This window comes from Bos indicus x Bos taurus, chromosome 8 (assembly GCF_003369695.1).
Source record: "Bos indicus x Bos taurus breed Angus x Brahman F1 hybrid chromosome 8, Bos_hybrid_MaternalHap_v2.0, whole genome shotgun sequence".
Classification (NCBI taxonomy): domain Eukaryota; kingdom Metazoa; phylum Chordata; class Mammalia; order Artiodactyla; family Bovidae; genus Bos; species Bos indicus x Bos taurus.
The window spans coordinates 101,191,005-101,213,049 of record NC_040083.1 but is presented as its reverse complement, the minus strand read 5'-3'; the positions used below and the strand labels follow the sequence as shown (position 1 = coordinate 101,213,049).

Genomic DNA, 22,045 nt, shown 5'->3' with positions numbered 1-22,045 from the left:
CCAAGAAAAGAACCATAAAATTGCTGAAGGTTAACAAAGGTTGATTGAACCAGGCTTTGTGATTTGAGATTCAAGTTTTGTTGAAATCTAGTCTTTAGGTTTGCCCTTGAGTAGCTGTGGCTTTGGCTAGATCACGTTGTCTCTTTCTGTGCTCTTGTTTCTTCCTTCACTTGAAAAATGAGGTTAATTATAGGTATCAGCCTCACTCCCAAAGTGGTTTGTGGTTGTTGACTATTTTAATTAGCAAGTCTTTTAGTACCAAGAATTATCAACACAAACCATCTACACTCTTTACTGGTAACTGTATGGGTAGAGATGTAAATATCACATTTCAGAAGTTTTTGACAACAAAACTTAGCGACTGAACAAAAACAAAAACCACATAAGCGTCAGTCTCTTTCAACGAGTACCCATTCGCAAGAAATAAATGTTTCTGATATTGTGCAGACATTAAGATACCTCTCCATGAATGCCCTTCTGGGAAAATAAAATCTTAAATCTCAGGATGCTGGAAGGAAATGTAAATTAGCTTCATCATTTTCATAATAAATATTAGGTCTTTGTCATTCTTGTAACATCTCCTTTGGCTTTGGTAAATCTTACCATGTTCTTTGTTGCCAAACTGCTCCATGTTTGTAGAACACAGGTCATAGAAATGGGAATATTTTTCCCAAGCAGAAAGAGGCACACAAATCTTCTTAAAGTTAATGGGACTATCCCATATCGTGTGATATCAGAATGGCTAATTGCTCAGTGGCCTTCAGACAATGTTCTCCTAGCACAAGCTTGTTGCATCTGAAGGCTCACGGGGTATTCAACACAGTAGGAACATTATGTGCCAGCAACCTGCTAGTGCTTATGCACACCTGATCTCACCTATTTCCACAACCACCCTAACAGTGTTTTATACTTGAATAAACTTAATGTTAGAGTTTAAGAATCTTCTTCCTATAACCACACAGCTATAAAGTAACAGAACCAGGACTCTGACTCAGATCTCTATGATGCCTAGCCCAGAATTTTCCTGAAATGATATATGAAAAGTATTCAGAACAGTCTCTGATTCATAGCAAGTTCCATTTAATATTGGCTATTCTTTAAGTCATTGTGAGGCACTCCAGGGTTTCTCAAAAGAGCATTTCCTCTTCTGAGAATGATTCCCATGTGGCCAGGACAAATGTGGAGACAGTGCTTGAAGATGACTTTCTTCTCACATCTCATTCATACCACGAACTTGAGAACAGACATTTGCCCAATTTATAAGTTCAGTTAAGTTCAGTCGCTCAGTCATGTCCAACTCTTTGTGACCCCATGGACCACAGCATGCCAGGCCTCCCTGTCCATCACTAACTCCTGGAGTTTGCTCAAACTCATGTCCATTGAGTCAGTGATGCCATCCAACCCACTCATCCTCTGTTGTCCCCTTCTCCTCCTGCCCTCAATCTTTCCCAGCATCAGGGTCTTTTCAAGTGAGTCAGCTCTTCACATCGGGTGGCCAAAATATTGGAGTTTCAGCTTCAACGTCAGTCCTTCCAATGAACTACCAAGACCGATCTCCTTTGGGATGGACTGATTGGATCACCTTGCAGTCCAAGGAACTCTCAAGAGTCTTCTCCAACACCACAGTTCAAAAGCATCAATTCACTGGGGCTCAGCTTTCTTTACAGTCCAACTCTCACATCCATACACGACTACTGGAAAAACCATAGCCTTGACTAGATGGACCTTTGTTGACAAAGTAATGTTTCTGCTTTTTAATATGCTGTCTAGGTTGGTCATAACTTTTCCTCCAAGGAGAAAGTGTCTTTTAATTTCATGGCTGCAGTCACCATCTGCAGTGATTTTGGAGCGCCCCCCCAAAATAAAGTCTGCCACTGTTTCCACTGTTTCCCCATCTATTTCCCATGAAGTGATGGGACCGAATGCCATGATCTTAGTTTTCTGAATGTTGAGCTTTAAGCTAACTTTTTCACTCTCCTCTTTCACTTTCACCAAGAGGCTCTTAAGGACACCCTATTTTCCACTTTAAAAGCCAGTTGTTAAAAGTTGTTTGACATAATATCTTCCTTCCATATTTTGCCCTCCCTCTGACCTTTCCAGTAGATGTGAAGTTGCTGACATTTTCTTGAAGTCCCCAGAGGGCACTGGGCCAGCTACCATGGGTTCACCTCTTTCTTTAACCTTATGAAGACGTGATAACGTCTTGTGACTTATGTGGGTTGTTCCTCTAAAGCACTGAGCACAAGTACACAAATTAATGAATGAGGCAGACTTGTTCTGTCCTTGCTTGGGGGAGATATGAAAAGTCATGTGAGTGCCACATAGGAAAGACTCAAGAGTATTTTCACCACACAAAAAAGACATGATAATTATAGGACATGGTAGACATATTAGCTACAGCCCCAGTGATAATCACATTACAGTGTATAAGTATACTAAATCAGCATGCTATACACTTTAAACATATGCAATGTTAGATGTCAATTACATCTCAATTAAAAGAAGAATCAAGAGGATTTTATTGATCTATAAGCTTCTCTGCACAAAACTTTAATTTCTTATTAACATTCTAACATTGTTGACTTTTAAAAAGATTTTATTTTTTTTTTAACTTTTTATTTTATATTTGAGAATAGCTGATTAACAATGTTGTGACAGTTTCAGGTGAACAGCAAAGGGTCTCAGCCATACATATACCTGTATCCCTTCTATCCCAAACTCCCCTCCTATCCGAGCTGCCACATAATGTTGACAGAGTTCTCAGGGCTATACAGTAGGACTTTGTTGGTTATCCATAGCACTGTTGATTTTTTACACACTGGAAAGAGGCATAGAGTTTTCTCTAAAGGAAAAATATGAAATATGGACATATCTTCTGCATAAATCGTGTGCCTCTACAGAAGCCATAGTGATAACCACTCTGGAGTTCCCCCTAAACCTATACTTGTTTTGCTGCTATAGGTAGCTAGCCACTGAGGTTCAGTTACGTGTGAAACTAATTTTACTTTTATGTTGAATTTGGCTTACGTTCTAGTGGATAAGAATGAAAAAAAAAGTAGCTGGGGTTATTAGAGGAGACATTAGGAAACTCTAAGGATGTGAGGAAGAAAAATGAGAAAGTAGATGCAGAGAAAGAAACCCTTCAGAAACTCTCTTTTCCTCCCCTTGTGAAATCCCAAATATATTGACACAAAAATGTAGTTTATTATAATATAATATAGTTAGGGTGACAATGCTCCCTGACTTGCCTGGGACAACCTCTGTTTATTCTTGTTGCCCTGGCATGATTATTAACTTTCACTTAAATTCTTTGAAGTGTCAGGTTTAGAGAATAAACTGTATGGTCACTTTATTTATAATCTAATCTTCAAAATTCTGGTTTCATGCCTACATAGTATTTTTCAACTATCAAGGATTAGAGTTCAGCAAGTCGAAATTTTTATTTACGTCTAACCTTCCTCACACATAGGTGTTTATAGAAATGTTGGCACCATTCTAAGAAGATCTGACAAACATTCTAGAATTAGTTGAACTAACAGAAGGTCAATAGCTTTAGCAACACTTTTGAGATCATGTACTGTCCTTTCATACAAAATGTTCTGTTTTATTAGATTGCCAGATGAAATCTAAAGTCAGATTCTGTACAGGGCTATGTAGAACTGTCTTTTTTTTTTTTTTTTTGGTCATGCCTTCACACCTAATTGGTTGAGGTAGGATGATATATGAGTTGAGAATAGTCCTGTTCTGTAAGATAGATATGTCTACTGGCATAGAATGGTATTGGATTGAAGCCCAGCCAGACACCATAGATCAGCAACAACAACAACAAAAAAGTACGCAGTAGACAGTTGGCTTCAACATCCTTATTAGACCAGACTTACCTGCCTGGCATCAACCTGTTATTGTTAGGCAGTCCTCACAAAGCAGTAAATCGTTCAGCATTCACACTTTAACCTAAGGGACATTGTACAGGAGACAGGGATCAAGACCATCCCTGAGAAAAAGAAATACAAAAAAGCAAAATGAGTGTCTGAGGAGGCCTTACAAATAGCTGTGAAAAGAAGAGAAGTGAAAAGCAAAGGAGAAAAGGAAAGATACACCCATTTGAATGCAGAGTTCCAAAGAATAGCAAGGAGAGATAATAAGAAAGTCTTCATCCATGATCAGTGCAAAGAAATAGAGGAAAACGATAGAATGGGCAAGACTAGAGATCTCTTCAAGAAAATTAGATACCAAGGGAACATTTCATGCAAAGAGGGGCTCAATAAAGGACAGAAGTTGTATAGACCTAACAGAAGCAGAAGATATTAAGAAGAGGTGGCAAGAATACACAGAAGAACTGTACAAAAAAGATCTTCATGACCCAGATAATCACAATGATGTGGTCACTCACCCAGAGCCAGACATCCTGGAATGTGAAGTGAAGTAGGCCTTAGGAAGCATCACTACGAACAAAGCTAGTGGAGGTGATGGAATTCCAGTTGAGCTATTCCAAATTCTAAAAGATGATGCTGTGAAAGTGCTGCACTCAATATGCCAGCAAATTTGGAAAACTCAGCAATGGCCACAGGACTGGAAAAGGTCAGTTTTCATTCCAATCCCAAAGAAAGGCAATGCCAATGAATGCTCAAACTACTGCACGATTGCACTCATCTCACAAACTAGCAAAGTAATGCTCAAAATTCTCCAAGCCAGGCTTCAGCAATACGTGAACCGTGAACTTCCTGATGTTCAAGCCGGTTTTAGACAAGGCAGAGGAACTAGAGATCAAATTGCCAACATCCGCTGGATCATGGAAAAAGCAAGAGAGTTCCAGAAAAACATCTATTTCTGCTTTATTGGCTATGCCAAAGCCTTTGACTGGGAAGATCACAATAAATTGTGGAAAATTCTGAAAGAGATGGGAACACCAGACCACCTGACCTGCCTCCTGAGAAATCTGTATGCACGTCAGGAAGCAACAGTTAGAACTGGACATGGAACAACAGACTGATTCCAAATAGGAAAAGGAGTACATCAAGGCTGTATATTGTCACCCTGCTTATTTAACTTCTATGCAGAGTACATCATGAGAAATGCTGGGCTGGATGAAACACAAGCTGGAATCAAGATTGTGGGGAGAAATAGCAATAACCTCAGATATGCAGATGACACTATCCTTATAGCAGAAAAAGAACTAAAGAACCTCTTGATGAAAGTGAAAGAGGAGAGTGAAAAAGTTGTCTTAAAGCTCAACATTCAGAAAACTAAGATCATGGCATCTGGTCCCATCACTTCATGGCAAATAAATGGGGAAACAGTGGAAACAGTGGCAGACTTTACTTTTTGGGGGCTCCAAAATCACTGCAGATGGTGACTGCAGCCATGAAATTAAAAAACGCTTGCTCCTTGGGGGAAAGTTATGACCAACCTATACAGCATATTAAAAAACAGAAACATTACTTTGCCAACAAAAGTCCGTCTAGTCAAGGCTATGATTTTCCAGTAGTCATGTATGGATGTGAGAGTTGGACTGTGAAGAAAACTGAGTGCCGAAGAATTGATGCTTTTGAACTGTGGTGTTGGAGAAGACTCTTGAGAGTCCCTTGGACTGCAAGGAGATCAAACCAGTCAATAGTAAAGGAAATCAATCCTGAATATTCATTGGAAGGACTGATGTTGAAGCTGAAACTCCAATATTTTGGCCACCTGATGTGAAGAGCTGACTCATTTGAAAAGACCCTGATGCTGGGAAAGATTGAAGGCAGGAGGAGAAGGGACAACAGAGGATGAGAGGGTTGGATGGCATCACTGACTCAATGGAGATGAGTTTGAGTAGACTCTGGGAGTTGGTGATGGACAAGGAGGCCTGGCGTGCTGTGGTCCATGAGTTCGCAAAGAGTTGGACACAACTGAGCAACTGAACTGAACTGAACTGAACTGACTTTTACCAAACATTCAGATAAAATTACTTTTGACTAAGAGGAACCTCTGCACATATCAAAACTCATGGAATGATTATATTGTGATGCTTATTAAATTCCCTAAATTCTGAATTTAGTGGAAATCTCTATAATCATGGGTTTCCCTAGTGATTCAGTGGTAAAGAATCCACCTGCCAATGCAGGAGATGCAGGTTTGATCCATGGGTAGGGAAGATCCCTTGGAGAAGGAAATGGCTCAACCCACTCCAGTATTCTTGCCTGGGAAATTTCATGAACAGAGGACCCTGAAGGGCCACAGTCCATAGGGTCACAAAAGAGCTGGACATGACTGAGCAACTAAACAACGACAACTCTATCATCATAGGAAATCATAAACAGGCCACCTGAAGCTTGAATAAGCAAGTTCTTCTTAGTTTTCTAACCAGAATTTTTGACTATTTACTTAGAAATTTCTCAAAGGATGAATGTACCCTTAAGATTCTATCTCCAATTCAGATGTATGGGTTTTTTCCTCCCACACCAAGCAATTTTCTGACACCAAGATGGGTGTACTACAATTCAATTCAATTCTGAAACTACTCAGAAAGAACATCAGATCTCACAAGCTAAGGGCTCAGTCCCTAAAGACTGCCTCTTACTGCCACCACTTCAGATGCCAATTGCAAGTCCAGGTTGTCACCAGTGCTTCTGACCAACTAGGTGTAGATTGGAGGGAGGGTCCAATGACCTTCTCCTTGGGTTTGATCAGTTTGCTCGATGGACTCAGAGAAGTCACAGCAACATTTACTTACTGGACTACCAGTTTATTTTAAAAGGGTATAACTTAGGAACAGCCAGATAGAAGAATGCATAGGGCAGGATTCGGGGAAAAGGATGCCCTTTTAGAGTGCATTACTTTTTCAGAATCTCCATGTGTTCACCAATGCAAAATCTCTCCAAACTCTATCCTTTGGAGTTTGTATGGAGGCCTCATTACATGGGCATGGTTGATTAAATCAACCAATTGACTTTTGGTGACTGAATTCAATATCCAGTCCCTCTTTTCTCCCAGGAGGCGGTGGGGTAGGGGGAGAGAGGTGGGATGGGTAGGAGAAGGTGGAGTGGGTAGATGGAACTGAAAGTTTCAATCCTCAAAGCCCATGGTTGGCTCCAATGTGTTTTTTAAAAATTACATCATTAACATAACAAAAGATACTTTTTATCTCTTTGATCACTGGAAATCCCAAGGACTTTAGGATCTCTGTGCCAGGAACCAAGACAAAGATCTCTTACAATAAATTACAATATCACAGCCATATTCCTTTTGGGATATTTTCCAGGGATATTTGTCATATATTTCCTTTTGGAAGAGCTATATTCTTTCCAATTTCCTCTTATCTCAGGCATCATTGCATATGTTGGCAATTCAATTAACTTTTTCATTGCATTTTTCAGTACTCTCTCCAGACTTCTTAGACATCTCTACCTGGTATCACAGATAGTTTCTCTGAGTCTGTATTTGTCAATATTCTCCCTTTTCTGTTTATGTTAGAAACAACCTATCATTTGTTACATAAACGTAAAAAAGAAGAAATGGCATAACTATAAAGAGAAAAAGTCAAGAAAAAGATGAGAAATAGAAGTAAAAAGAAAATATCCTAAGAAAAAAAGGATTAAGAGACAAAAATATAGGGGGAAAAGATGCAAGAAGAGAAGATGGGCAATAAGAACCTCAATAAAATTTAAGGTTTTATGAAAGTTGCTCTCAAAAGCCAAAGTCAAAGCAGTCTTGAGGAAGAACAAAGCTGGAATTATCACACTTCTGATTTCAAACTATATTACAAACCTTTAATAATCAAAACAGTATAGTACTTGCATGAAAATAGAATCATAGATCAACGGAACAGAATAGAGAGCCCAGAAACGAACCCACATTTATGTGGGCAGTTAATCTATGGCAAGAGAGACAAGACTATACAACAGAGGAAAGACAACTTCTTCAATAAATGATTTTGGGAGAAGTGGACAGCTACATGCAAAAGAGTCACTGGACTGTCCTCTCACATCATGCACAAAAATAAATTCAAAATGTATTAAAGACCCTGAAGCCACAAAACTTCTAGATGCAAACAAAGCCAGTAAGCTCTTTGACAGTGGTCTTGGTAATATTTTTTTGGATATGTTTCATCAGGCATGGAAAACAGAGGCAAAATCAAATAAATGGCACTACATCAAACTAAAAAGCTTTTGTGTGGTGAAGGAAACTATCAACAAAGCAAAAAGTCCACACATTTGAAGGGAGATGTTTGCAAGTGTATATCCAAAAGGGGTTAATATCAAAACATGCAAAGAATTTGTACAACTCAACATTGAAACAAACAAGCAAGCCAGTTAAAAAGTGGACAAATATCTGAATAGACATTTTTCCAAAGAAGACATACAGATGGCCAATAGGCACATGAAAAGATGCTCAACATCACTAATCAACAAGGAAATCAAATCAAAACCACAATGAGATATCACCTCACACTTATTAGAATGACTATTATCAAAAAGGCAACAAATAACAAATGGTGGTGAGTGTGTGGAGAAAAAGGAATCCTTCATGCCCTGTTGGCGGGGTTGTAAATTTGTGCAGTCACTACACAATACAGAATGGAGGCTTCTCAAAAAATAAAACTACCATATCATCCACTCTTATTTATCCAAATGAAACAAAACACTAATTCAAAAAGATATATGCACCCATGTTCATTTTAGCATTATTGATAATAACCAAGACATGGAACCAACCAAAGTGTTTATTGATGGATGAGTGGATAAAGAAATGTGGTACATACATGCAGTGGAATATTTATTCAGGCATTATATAAAGAAATCTTGCCATCAACAACACCATGTATGGACCTTGAGGGCATTATGCTAAGTGAAATAAGTTAGAGAAAGACAAATGCCATGCAATCTCACATGTAGAATCTAAAAAACAAAACAAACAGAAACTGAACTTATAAAACCAGAGGAACAGGCAACCCACCCCAGTGTTCTTGCCTGGAGAATCCCAGGGACAGGGGAGCCTGGTGGGCTGCCGTCTATGGGGTCGCACAGAGTCGGACACGACTGAAGCGACTCAGCAGCAGCAGCAGCAACAGAGGCAGGAGCTAGAGGGTGGGCAAAATGGGTTATGTTGGTCAACAGTTACAAAAAATAAGATAAATAAGTCCTGGGGATATAATATACAGCATGTGTACATTGTACATATAATATTGTATTAGCAATACAATGTTCTTGGATAAGCAAGCAATACAAGCATTATATATATAAAATATATTTGAAATATTGTATATTTGAAATGTGCTAAGAGAATAAATCTTAAAAGTTCTTATAATGAAAAAAATTTGTAACTATGTGTGGCAATGGATGTTAACTAGACTTACTTAGGTGATTAGTTTGCAATAAACACAAATATTGAATCACTATGCTATATACTCGAAACTAATACAATATTATATGTCAACTGTTTCTCAACAACAGAAAATTTATACATACATAAACCATAACATCAAGATTTCACTCCTAGATTATTACCCAGAAGAAATGTAAACACAGCCATACAAAGACTAGCACACAAACAAGAATAGCAGCTTTATTCAGAATAGCCAAAAACTAGAAATAACTTAAATGTCCACCAACAGATAAAAACAAATAATGATATATATCTTCATTTTATTTTTATTGAGATGCAATTGACATATAACATTGTCTAAGTTTATGGTGTACAATATGTTGATTTGATACTTTATATATTACAACATCATTCACATAATAACTACTTCATTTTTCGTTAAGAACATTTAGAATCTAGTCTTTTAGTAACTTTATATAATACAGTTTTGACTGTAATCACTATGCTGTATATTAGATATGCAGAATTTATCTACCAGTTGAATCAGTAGCAAAGAAAAAAGCTACTGAAGTAAATGGTAAGTGAATGAATGCATATTCCAAGAGTGTCCCTACTCTCTGGCTTTTGCTAGCCCTCTCCCTCTCTGCCAGTGTTAACAAAACATATCAGAATGCCTATTATAAAAAAAAGACATTTTTAAATATTCAACATTAGGTTGAATAGATCCAGGATACATGGAGATGACAGTTCCTTATTATTCAATCTCATGAGGCTACACAAGAAACAGTTCACTTTGTTAAGAGTGCCTCTTCAGTACTTTAACTAGGAAAAAATACAGAGAATAGAATGCAAATAAATGTGTGAGGAAATTTTATGTATTTTTATTTATTTTACTCCACCTCCCCAGTAGCTCAATGGCAAAAAATCTGCTTGCTATATGGGAAACGCAGGAGATGTGGGTTCGATCCCTGGGTCAGGAAGATCCTCTAGAGGAGGGCCTGGCAACGTTCTCTGGTATTCTTGCCTGGAGAATCCCATGGACAGAGGAGCCTGGGGCCACAGACCATAGGGTTGCAAAGAGTTGGACATGACTGAAGTGACTGAGCATGACCTTTCTAACAGAAATTTGAAGAAGCAAGAAAATAAAATCATAAATTAAAAACAGAAGCCTGCTAATTAAGTTACAGCACTTAAGTGAAACATAGTTGCTGCAATTGAAATTTCTCTCAAAACTGTAGACAGCTAAGTACTAAGGGAAAATATTAAGTTAGGTAGCCATTACTAGGAGATATCATCTATTTTCCTGGCTTGATGTTTCCATGTAGAACTTCAGAATAACACTCCTGGCTTTCTCTTCACCCCTCACTTACCCATGAGAAGAGTGCCTGAATTTAAAACACTTGGGAAATGGGACATGCATGGCTCAGCATCTCCTGGGCTCTACAGAGAAAGTTAACACCACTTTGTTCTCTGGTAAGAAGCTTATATCTTCCAGAGAGGCCTGAAGTTGCCAAGCTTTGCAGGTAATAGGAAAAGGAAGTTTAATTATCAAGTGAAGTATTTGGGAAGTCCAGTTTACACACACATCAAAATCATGTCCTCCAATACAGCTTTAATCTTAATTAGCTAACATTTTAATTTCCAGTGATTCTGTGTTTATTTCTCAGTTGATTCTGCCAGATTTTTAATGTGCAAGTCTTTCAGAAAACAAATAAATTGACTCTATTTCAAGAGCTCATAGTTCGGTGAGAAAGACAAACAAGTTAACTAGTAATTACAAAACAGCTGTGATAAGTGTTGTAATAGAGGTGAATACAGGGTGTTGTAAAAGTATATGGGAGAAGCAGCTTCTTAGCTTCAGGTAGGGAGCAGTCAGAAAAGGAGACCAAGAAGGGACATGAGTTGAGTCTTTAAAAAAGAGTAGGAATTTCCTGGATGGAGAAGAAAATGTTCTAGGCAGAGATGATTGAGCAAAGTAGCAAATTGGGGTAGTTGGAAATGCTTTAATATATTTAAAGATATACTTATTTATCTATAATTCATAAATGACTCATGTTAATGCACTTTACATTAAGACATGTCTCAAAAGGTAACATAAGACTTAAATAAAAATGTAGCAAAGGGTTTAACATAGGGATTGAACCACTGTAGGTATTTTATAAATGGAGTTTTTCATCCTTTATTTATTTACCATTTATTCTATTGTCAACTACAGATTGGCTTTCCTTGAATAAAATCTGTTTGGTTATGGTACATTCAACTTTTAAAATGCTGTTATATTAAGTTTGGTGAAAAGTAAAGTGAAGTTGCTCAGTCATGTCCAACTCTTTGTGACCCCACAGACTGTAGCCTACCATGCTCCTCTGTCCATGAGATTTACCAGGCAAGAGTACTGGAGTGGGTTGCCATTTCCTTCTCCAGGGAATCTTCCCAACACAGGGATTGAACCCAGGGCTCCCACATTGCAGGCAGACACTTTACCTTCTAAGCCACCAGGGAAGCCCTAATTAAGTTTGCCAGTATTTTATTTAGAATTTTTACATTTATTTCATTAGTAAGATTGGACTATAGTTTTTTCCTTTCTTCTGCTATTCCTCACTAATTTGGTTTCTTAGTTATAGCCTCATAGAATGAGTTATCAAGTTTTCCACCTTTTTCAATTTTCTGTAAAAAACACTGTCTTAAAAGTTTTCATAGAATCCAGGTTTAAAAGGATTGTGACCTGATGCCTTTTTCAGAGGTAGAACTTTGGTAGTGTTTCTCATTTCTTCAGTTATTAATGAGTTCAATTTCTGCCTCTTCATGTATTTTCATGATATACTTTTCTTAGATAATATGTTATTTTGTCAAAAATTTCTCTTTATGGACAGAGTAAACCTTGAGTAGTCTCACAATTTTAAAGTTTTAGGATGTTCACATTTTTATGTTAATTCCAGGAGTTTTTTTTGTTTGCATTTTCTGCTATTTTCTCTTTCATCAGTTTTGCAAGATGACTGTTTGATTTGTTAGTTTTTAACGGACTGAGACTTCCCTGATGGCTCAGTGGTAAAGAATTTGTTCGATCCCTGAGTGGGGAAGATCCCTTGGAGGAGGAAATAGCAACTCACTCCAGGATTCTTGCCTGGAGAATCCCATGGACAGAGGACTTTGGTGGACTACAGTCCAAAGGGTCAGGAAGAGTTGGACACGACTGAGCACGAGCATGCATGTAATGGACCAGCTATTGATTTTTAATCTATTTTACTTGATCTTTCAGAAGCATTAGACATACATTTTCTGTTTCATCACTTAGCTCTAAATGACACAAAAATTCTTAAAAAAGAAACTCTGGGAGAGATGAGTGGCCAATATGGTGCACCCTGAGCTTACCTCCTCTCAGTGGCATGTGAAAGTTACAACTGCAGTTTCCCTGGTGGCTCAGTGGTGAAGAATCTGCCTGCAATCCAGGAGATGTAGGTTCAATCCCTGGGTCAGGAAGATCCCCTGGAGAAGGAAATGGCAACCCACTCCAGTATTCTTGCCAGGAAAATTCCATGGACTGAGGAGCCTGGAGGGCTACAGGGGTCACAAGAGTCAGACACGACTTAGTGAGTAAACCACCACCACAGAGCAATTATTGATGAGAAAGATCAGAAAGCTAGCAGAAAAGATCTACAACTAAAGATATAAAGAAGAAACCATAATGAGATGGGTGGGAGGGGTGGAGACAGAGTCAAGATCTATATCCACAGACAGGAAGATAATAACAACGGCAGAGGTTCTCCCAAAGGGACAGGGGTCCAAGCCCCACATTGAACTCCCCAGGCTGCGGGTTCTATACCAGGAAGGCAAGCCCCCAGAACATCTGGTTTTGCAGGCCAGTTGGGCTTTCTTTTGGGAGAGCCAGAGGGCTGTGGAAAATAGAGTCTCCACTCTTAAAGGACACACACAAAATCTCATAAGCTCTGGGATCCAGGGCAGAGGAGTAATCTGAAAGAAGCCTGGATTAGACCCATGTGCTGACCATGGTGAAGCAACTGGAGCTCACCATGGGGATATAGACTCTTGCAACAGCCATTTTAGGGAGCTTGTTCTACCACAAAGGCACTGGTGCTGGCAAGCACCATTTTAGAATCCTTTGTCTGGCTTCTTAGGGCTGACACCTGGCTCAGCCTACCAGCCTGTCAGTATGTATGGGACAACTTAGGCCATGCAACTAACACAGCCCCACCTACCGGGAGGCTGGCTGGCTTAAGACTTCCTGAACTCACAGTCTCCCCAGTACCTAGTCCCATCCACCAAAGGACCCAGGACACAGCCCCACATACCAGCGCACAGGCACTAGCCCCAGGGCCATAGGGCCCTGCAACTGGAGATCCTTAACCTAGCATCACCCAAGAGAGCGACAGCACTAGCCCCAAAACCTGGCCTCATGCGGGCCAGAACAAATGGATAAATTCCTTGGAATGTACAATCTCCCAGGACTAAGCCAGAAAAAAATAGAAATATGAACTGACCAATTACCAGTAATGAAACTGAATCAGTAATCAAAAACCCCCAACAAACAAACGTCTAGGACCAGACAGATTAAGAGGAACTAACACAGTATTGTAGGTCAATTACACTTCAAAAATGAACAAACAAACAATCACATACAAAAAGAGAACAAATTTGTGTTTACCAGTGAGCAGCAGGGGGCAGGTGGAAAGAGAAATGGATGAAGGCGATCAAAAGACACCATCTTTTGTATGTAAGATGATTAAGTTCTAGGGATATAACATACAACATGATAAATATATTAACACTGGTGTGTGTTATATACGAACATTGTTAAGGAGTAAATCCTAAGAGTGCTCATCATAAGGAAAAATATCTTTTTCTATTTAATTTTATGTTTATATGAGATGATGGATATTCACTAAAGTTATTGCGATAATAGTTTCTTGATGTATGTAAGTCAAATCATTATGATATACAACTTAAAGTTTAAAAAGAGAGAGAGAAATAAAAAGGGAGAGAGGAAGAGGAAGGAAGAAAAATGACAGTAATTTACAGGAAAGCAGGGCCCTCTGGAGGCTAAAATTTCAGTGTAGTGTTTTATTGAGATTGTTCTCTATAATCAAAACTAATAAAGTAGAAACCAAAGGAAGATAATAGGGAAAAAAGATCTCATTTGTGATAACAATGTATAAAGCACTAATTTAGTATGTAACATGAAATGCATACAGTATATAAACACATAAAATACTAGGCAGTGCTTAGATGGTACTTACTGTGTACTTTGTACTGTTTTAAGCACTTTTAATATATTAACCCATTTCATCTTCATAATAACTCTAGGAGGCACTATTATTATTGTCTCCATATTACAGGAGGGAAAAATGCGGCAAAGGTGAATAGGTTACGTGATTAGTTAATGGGACAGCTAAGTTTGGTACCCAGGCCATCTGACTCCTGCATCCGTACTCTAGAGCACTATGCTTTACTAAAGGGTGCGTGCATACAAATACACAGAAATTGGAGAGTCGTAAAAGTACTGGGAGAAATAAGAGAAAACTTGAATAAATGAGAAACCATATCAGGGTTTCTGATTTTGAAGATTCTGTTTTAAAATATGTAATTCCCCAAACTAATCTATAAGTTTTTATTCTATCTCAATCACAAGCCCAGTTTTTTTAAAAATGTGGGATCTTGACAAAATATTTCATATGCTCATTTTTAAGAATAAACCTTAGAGTATCCATGAATATTTCTTTTAAAGAAGAGTAGTAAATGAGATTGCCAGCCAGAAACTAAAACTTTAATAATTAAGACAATATAAATAAATAAATAAAAACAGCTCAGGAGTAAACCATCAATAGAACAAATGGCAAATGTAGAAAGTCTATATATTTGTACATATATAAGAACTTGGCATATGGGAGTATATAATTTAAAATCAGAAAGGAAGATGAATAAATAACTCACTAAACTATATAAGAAAAACATTAAATTAGTGCTTAACTGCTCAGTCCTGTCCAACTCTTTGTGAACCCATGGACTGTAGCCCACCAGGGGATTTCCCAGGCAAGAATACTGTAGTGGGTTGCCATTTCCTTCTCCAGGGGAACTTACCAGAGATTCTAAATGTAAAGGATGACATGATTAAAACAGTAGAAGAAAACACACTTGAATCTTTGGAATGGAGGTTACCTTTCTAAACATGACCCTAAAACCAGAAACAGAAAGAAAATGATAAATTAGGCTACATAAAAATGAAAAGCAAAAACTGAAAAATTATTCTCCCAGTTTCTTCCTACCTGCTGATTTTAAATAACATTTAAAAATTTGTTTGTTAAAGGTGTGTGGCACTGGTGTTTCTAAGAGGATGACACAGACTTCAACATAATGTTACCTAAGATATTTTATCAGAATGGGAGGGTTTGTTTTCCTTCTGCCTAAATGAACAATAAATACCATGTATGGGGATGATTGACATCCTGAAGTGCTCTTATTCCTGGTGGCCAATAAATCTTTCATGATTCTCAAACTGAAAGAATATGTTCTTAGTAGACACTTACTCATTCATTCAGCACATATTTAATAACTACTCAGACCAACATACAGTGCTAGACTATATGGGGGGAACCAAACTCAGAAGCCATTGGTAGTGTAATAAAAAGAACACTTAACTGGAGACATAACTCTTGGGCTAGTGCTTAGGACAGTTTTGTCCTTTTGATCTCTCCGATCCTCTGTTCCCTTATCTTTTGTAAAGTAAAATCAAAACTTGGAGAACTACTATGCAGATTAGAGTCAAACAAACAAACATTTATTGATGTTCTTAGCATATATAATACAGTTTCTGTGAAATTCTACACAAAACTATATTGCTATCATAACAAGTTCCCTGCTCTAGTGGACGTAAGAGTAAGGCAGGGGACGGCGGGGGAGGTGGGAAATAGCATATATATGATTAGTAATAGCAAAATTTGAAAGTGAGGAAAGCTCTACCAGGGAGAAAAAAAGAAAGGATCAGAGAAGATTAGGTAATTAATCTGGGAAGCTTGAGCTGGACTTGAAAGGTGGGTGGGTATTTGGGCCTTTATAGTTGTATGAGAAGGATTACATAGAGGATAGGATATGAGTAAAAGCAAATAGAGGAAAGAAAAGCAATGAGAATATGAAGAAGACAACAGTACTTTAACAAGAGTATGGGACAGACGAAGGTCAGCAGTGACTGGAAAAAGTGTGGAGTCAGATCACACAGAATCCTGAAGGCTGAACTAAGGAGTTCGGACGTGATTCCTTAGGGAAGGAAAAGTTCAGTAAAACGTATAATTTTGACAAAATACTGCCGTGGATTTGAATCCTGGCCCTGTGTTCCCTAGCTATATAATTCTGACATCACCTAACTTCTCTAAGAGGCTTCCTGGGTGCCTCAGCAGTAAAGAATCTGCCTGCCAATGCAGGAGACGTGGGTTCGATCCCTGGGTCAGAAAGATCCCCTGGATATGGCAATATCCACTCCAGTATTCTTGCCTGAAAAATCCCATGGACAGAGGAGCCTGAGGGGGTATAATCCAAAGGGTCACAAACAGTCGGACATGACTTAGTGCCTAAACAACAAACAAATCTTTCTAAGCCTCAGTTTTTCATCTGTATGATGGAGATACTACTAACTTAAGTCAAGTTCCAAGCACAGCATCCTGTAAATTAAAGATGATTGATATGGCATAGTCATAATGTATAAGCACTGGCTGACTACTGAAGGGCTCTGATGGAAATAGTAGACATAATCTAAATTCTAAAGCACTGTGCAGCCTAGATCAGAGGCTAGGAGAACAGTCAGGAGAAAACTACTGCAGTCTAGGAGTCCTAGGGGATACAGAAAAGTTGAAAAGAAGATCAAAATCAGTTTCAGAGAATATCTTAGGATAGAATATAATTAGGCAGATTTTGGACACAGAATGAAAATACAGTATGGCTGATAGAATGAAGATGTACATGACAGGAAATAAGCTACAAACTAAATTCTGGAGGAGGTGAGTGGGGATGAGAAAAAGAATCCAAGGGGAATAGTATTCTTTGCCTGATTTCTTATCTGTCTTTATTCCGTGATACAGAATGCATTTTTGTATGTAGCATCATTTGGGGAACAAGGTAGGGCATAAATATTGAATGAAAATAGTCTTAAAAGAGAAATATTTGTCCATAGAAAGAAGAGAATAAGAAAATGCCAAATGAGGCTACAAAGACATTTTGAGACAAAAAGACAAAAGTGAAGGAACGCAGCTTCTAATTCAAGAAGAATGTGACATCATCTGCAAGGAACGCAGTAGGTTTTATATATATAACTATAAAAGTGTAGAAATAGTTTAGTTAGTTTAGATCAAGATTTCTCAATCTGGGCACTATTGATATTTTGGACTGGATAATTTATTCTCTTTTAGGGAAGTGTGGGACTTAATTTTCCTTTTTAGAATATTTAGCAGCATCTTGGCCCCTACCTATTAGATGGCTGTGGCACACTTTCCCCACATTGGGACAACCACAAATGTCTCCAGACATGCTTAAATGCCCCCTGGGAGACAAAAATACCTCTGGTCTAGGTGTTGTTGGAATATGATTAGGGGCCTAAAGATATGGACAGTGTCTTGTTTGAGGCTATTTCTCACATCTAGAACATTGCTGGCACATATTGACTCTCTAGATAGATAGGTAGGTAGATAGATACATAGATAGAAAGAAAATGATGGGAAATAGTAACTGGTAATTGGCATTGAAAGACTAGATGAAGTTGCATAGCATATATTTATATTGGAACCAATGAGATTGTTTTGTAGTTTTCTTATTTTTTCCTCAAATCATGGAGAGACCAAGTACAGAACAGGTGAGACAGAAGCCAAAAGAGGAAATTATTTAAAGGAGAAGCTGGTCAAATAGTGTTAGTTGTTTTTGCTTCCAGCTATTTTTCTTTTTGTTATTCCTATAAAAGGTAATACAAGTTTATTAAATGCCCATTAACTTTGTACATACTGAGCACAAAGTAGGTGTTAAAAAATTTATTTGTTAAGTTAATTTATATCCTAAAGCACAAGACTGGGTCTAAAGTTAAAATATGAAGTGGTGTGAAAGTGAAGTTGAGGAATAGGATAGAGATAGGTTAAAAAAGTAGACTTTAACTACATCTCTTGTTACTAAAAAACAAAAGAAAACCTCATTGAAATAATTGATACAAAAATTTATTATTTGCTAGTTCTAGATGGTGGGAATATCTATGAATATTAGATATTCAAATAAATAGAAAAATAAGGAAAATAAAATATGAAATGGTGAGAATTGCTGTTTATAAAATCTTTTGACTTATGGGAAAAGCTTACCCTCAGTTTTCCATAAAATTATTTTTCCTACATGTGGAAATGTAACTATTAATGTAATATCCTTTTTATCAAATTTAGTTAAATGCCCTATCTTCTCTATTTTTAAAATATACAGTATAAACACAATCAAGGATACCCCAAACAACATTCAGTTCAGTTCAGTTCACTAAGTCGTGTCCAACTCTTTGCAACCCCATTGACTGCAGCACAAAAGGCTTCCCTGTCCATCACCAATTCTCAGAGGTTGCTCAAATTCATGTCCATCGAGTTGGTGATGCCATACAACCATCTCATCCTCTGTAGTCTCCTTCTCCACCCGCCTTCAATTTTTCCCAGTAACAGGGTCTTTTCCAATGAGTCAGTTCTTTGCATGAGGTGGCCAAAGTATTGGACTTACAGCTTTAGCATCAGTCCTTCCAATGAATATTCAGGACTGATTTCCTTTAGGATAGACTGCTTGGATCTCCTTGCAGTCCAAGGGACTCTCAAGAGTCTTCTCCAACACCACAGTTCAAAAGCATCAATTCTTCAGCACTCATCCTGCTTTATAGTCCAACTCTCACATCCATACGTGACCACTTTAAGACTTCTTTTGGAGAGAATAAGAGAAGCAATGGTTTTCCCACCTTTTATAAGGATGACACTACCATAGATATCTGTGACATTTCTTGTAACTAATTATAGCTTGAATTTGCAAATTTAGCCCTTAGGAAGTTATTTATTTTATAAGTTGGTTCATTTTTCATTAGGTACATAGTAATACTGTGATGGCTTTTGTGGTTCAAACAGCTAGATTTCCACAGTTGTGGTTAATCTGGTGAAATATCTAAATGAGTTATCTAATCAATTTTTATTTGTTAAACTAATACAGCATTATCTCCTTTTTATATTCCCATACCTCTCAGGACATTAATTTTCTCAGGGAATAACTAATTATCGATGTGAATGTCTTATTTTCCCTGCCACGTTGATAGAGTAGCATCATTTGCTCTCTCCAACTAGCATGGTTCCTCCACATAATATGTGCTTCAAAATAGATGATGGACAAATCTGTGACTGAACAATTACACCTCACTGGGTGGAAGTCAGAAGACTTGTGTTCTGGACCTACCTGTGTAATTTTGGGCAAATTTTAAACTCACTGGACCATAAGATACTGTAACTAAGTAGAACCTTACGAGGCTTTCCCAGGCAGATTTCTCCCCCATATCCTCTCTGAAGTACTTAGATAACAGTAGCTGATGCACATTTCCTGAGTTGTTGTATAGATGCTAAAATCACCCCCAAATGGAAGAAATTAATTACTTGATGATCATAAGCATGTAGCCCCCAACCTACTGGTGCCTAAGAATCAATAATGTTAACCCATGTGACATCACCCTGTTACCATCAACCAATCAGAGAACTGTGCACAAACTGATCACATACCTTGGGATGTCCCTCCCTCACCTTGCCTTTTTAAATGCCTTGCTGAAACCCCTGGGGGCAGGGGGAGGCGGGAGGAGTTCTGGCTTTTTTGAGCACTAGCTGTCCTGAACAACTTGCTTGGCCACCCTGCAATAAATGCTGCACTTTTCTTCACCACAACCTGGTGTCCGTAGATAGGCTTTACTGCACTAAGGCAAGTAAGTAAGGATCCAAGTTTGGTTTGGTAACAATATGAAAGGTGTTAGGGTAAACGTTACCCAGGCTTATGTTAAAGTATAGAGTTAGCTTTTTCATTTTCCCCAAGGAAAAGGACAACAGCATAACTGTTTACACCCGCCTGTGTCTCCTTTGGAGGGTATGGAGTCAAGTATAAGCATGGATAAAGTTTTCACCTTGGCCAGAAACACAGCTTTTGTGAATTTTCAGTGTGTGAAAGAGCCAGGGAGCATGTGTGATATGAGACAGCTCATACTTAGAAAAACGTTCAGAAGTTGGATATGTGGAACAGAAAAATACTAAGAGTGTCTCCAGAGACAAATGTTGCAAATATAAGCTACAATAACATTTGGCTTCTTTATGTGAAAACAGAGTAAACTACATGAATATGAAAGGTTAGATTTCTCTTCCATACTTGTGAAAATCTCTTTACATGCCGATACTACCGCAGCTCTCTTCTAGCACTATTACTAGTTTAATTAGATGACATATGTTGTGCTAAAATGTTTGGACTCAATCTATTTATGTGAAGTAGTTCCTTGCTGATCAAAAGATAGTATGTGAGGCTACACCCATAAATTTGCAAATGCAAGACAATAAGCTACTTATGCAACACATTTATGCAATGTTATTTCATTCCGTATATCCAGATTTTCTTCATGATCAGTTTCAGACTAATCTGCAATTCTGTTTCAAGATGATTATCTGCCATAGTCATACCATGCTCACTTTGGCTGGTGTGTGTGTAGCTGTAATATTTCATACACATTAGTGCTCTTACAAAAACATAGAAAACCTAAAAATGAATAACAAACAAAATCTTGATAGCTATTATTTCAAAATAACCTAGTGCCAGATTTTAACTGAATTAAATATTCATTTCAGACCTTACTCCAGATGGAGCACTGTACTAGTTACAAAGTATATAATTAAGACAAGGTCCATGGTCTATCATCTCAAGAAGCCTGTGGTCTGTTGGGGAAGCAGACACAAAACAAATTTAATGCAAAGCATGAAAATTTCCTAAAGCAGGATGTTGACGACAACTCTAAGTGTGGAAAAGGTAACAACCAGTTCCAAGATTGTGCTTCCCTTTTGGCTCAGTGATAAAGAATCCTCCTGCCAGTTCAGGAGACGCAGGTTCGATCCCTGGGTTGGGAAAATACCCTGGAGAAAAAAATGGCAACCCACTCTAGTATTCTTGCCTGGGAGATTCCATGGACAGAGGAACCTGGCAGGCTACAGTCCATGGGGTCACAAAAGAGACAGACATGACTCAGTGACTTTAGTCATAGCAATTCCAATATTATCAATGGGAGGTGGAAACATCTAAACTGAACCTTATAGAATAAATAGGGTTCAATGTGTGATTAGAAAACAAGATAAAACAGACTTCCCTGGTGGCTCAGAAGGTAAAGCGTCTGCCTACAATGCGGAAGACCCAGGTTCAATCCCTGGGTAGGGAAGATCCTCTAGAGAAGGAAATGGCAACCCACTCCAGTACTCTTGCCTGGAAAATCCCATGGATGGAGGAGCATGGTAGGCTACAGTCCATGGGGTCACAAAGAGTCGGATACAACTGAGCGACTTCACTTTGCTTTGCTTCAACCTGTGATTAGAAAACAAAATAAAACAGCAGGAACAATGACTTGGGAGCGGGAGGATGTGGGGGATGTTCAGAGAATGGCAAGTGGTTCGAGGTTCCAATGTAAATGGGGTTGAGTGAATAGCTGTTCCATGTTAAGGATTTCAGA

General features: G+C 38.2%; 1 non-coding gene across 1 annotated transcript; it reads left to right on the top strand.

Annotated features, from left to right (window-relative positions):
• The first annotated feature begins 21,685 nt into the window (after positions 1-21,685).
• Positions 21,686-21,757, top strand: TRNAC-ACA. Its single transcript has one exon. It is a non-coding gene; the product is annotated as a tRNA-Cys (tRNA).
• Positions 21,758-22,045: the final 288 nt, after the last annotated feature.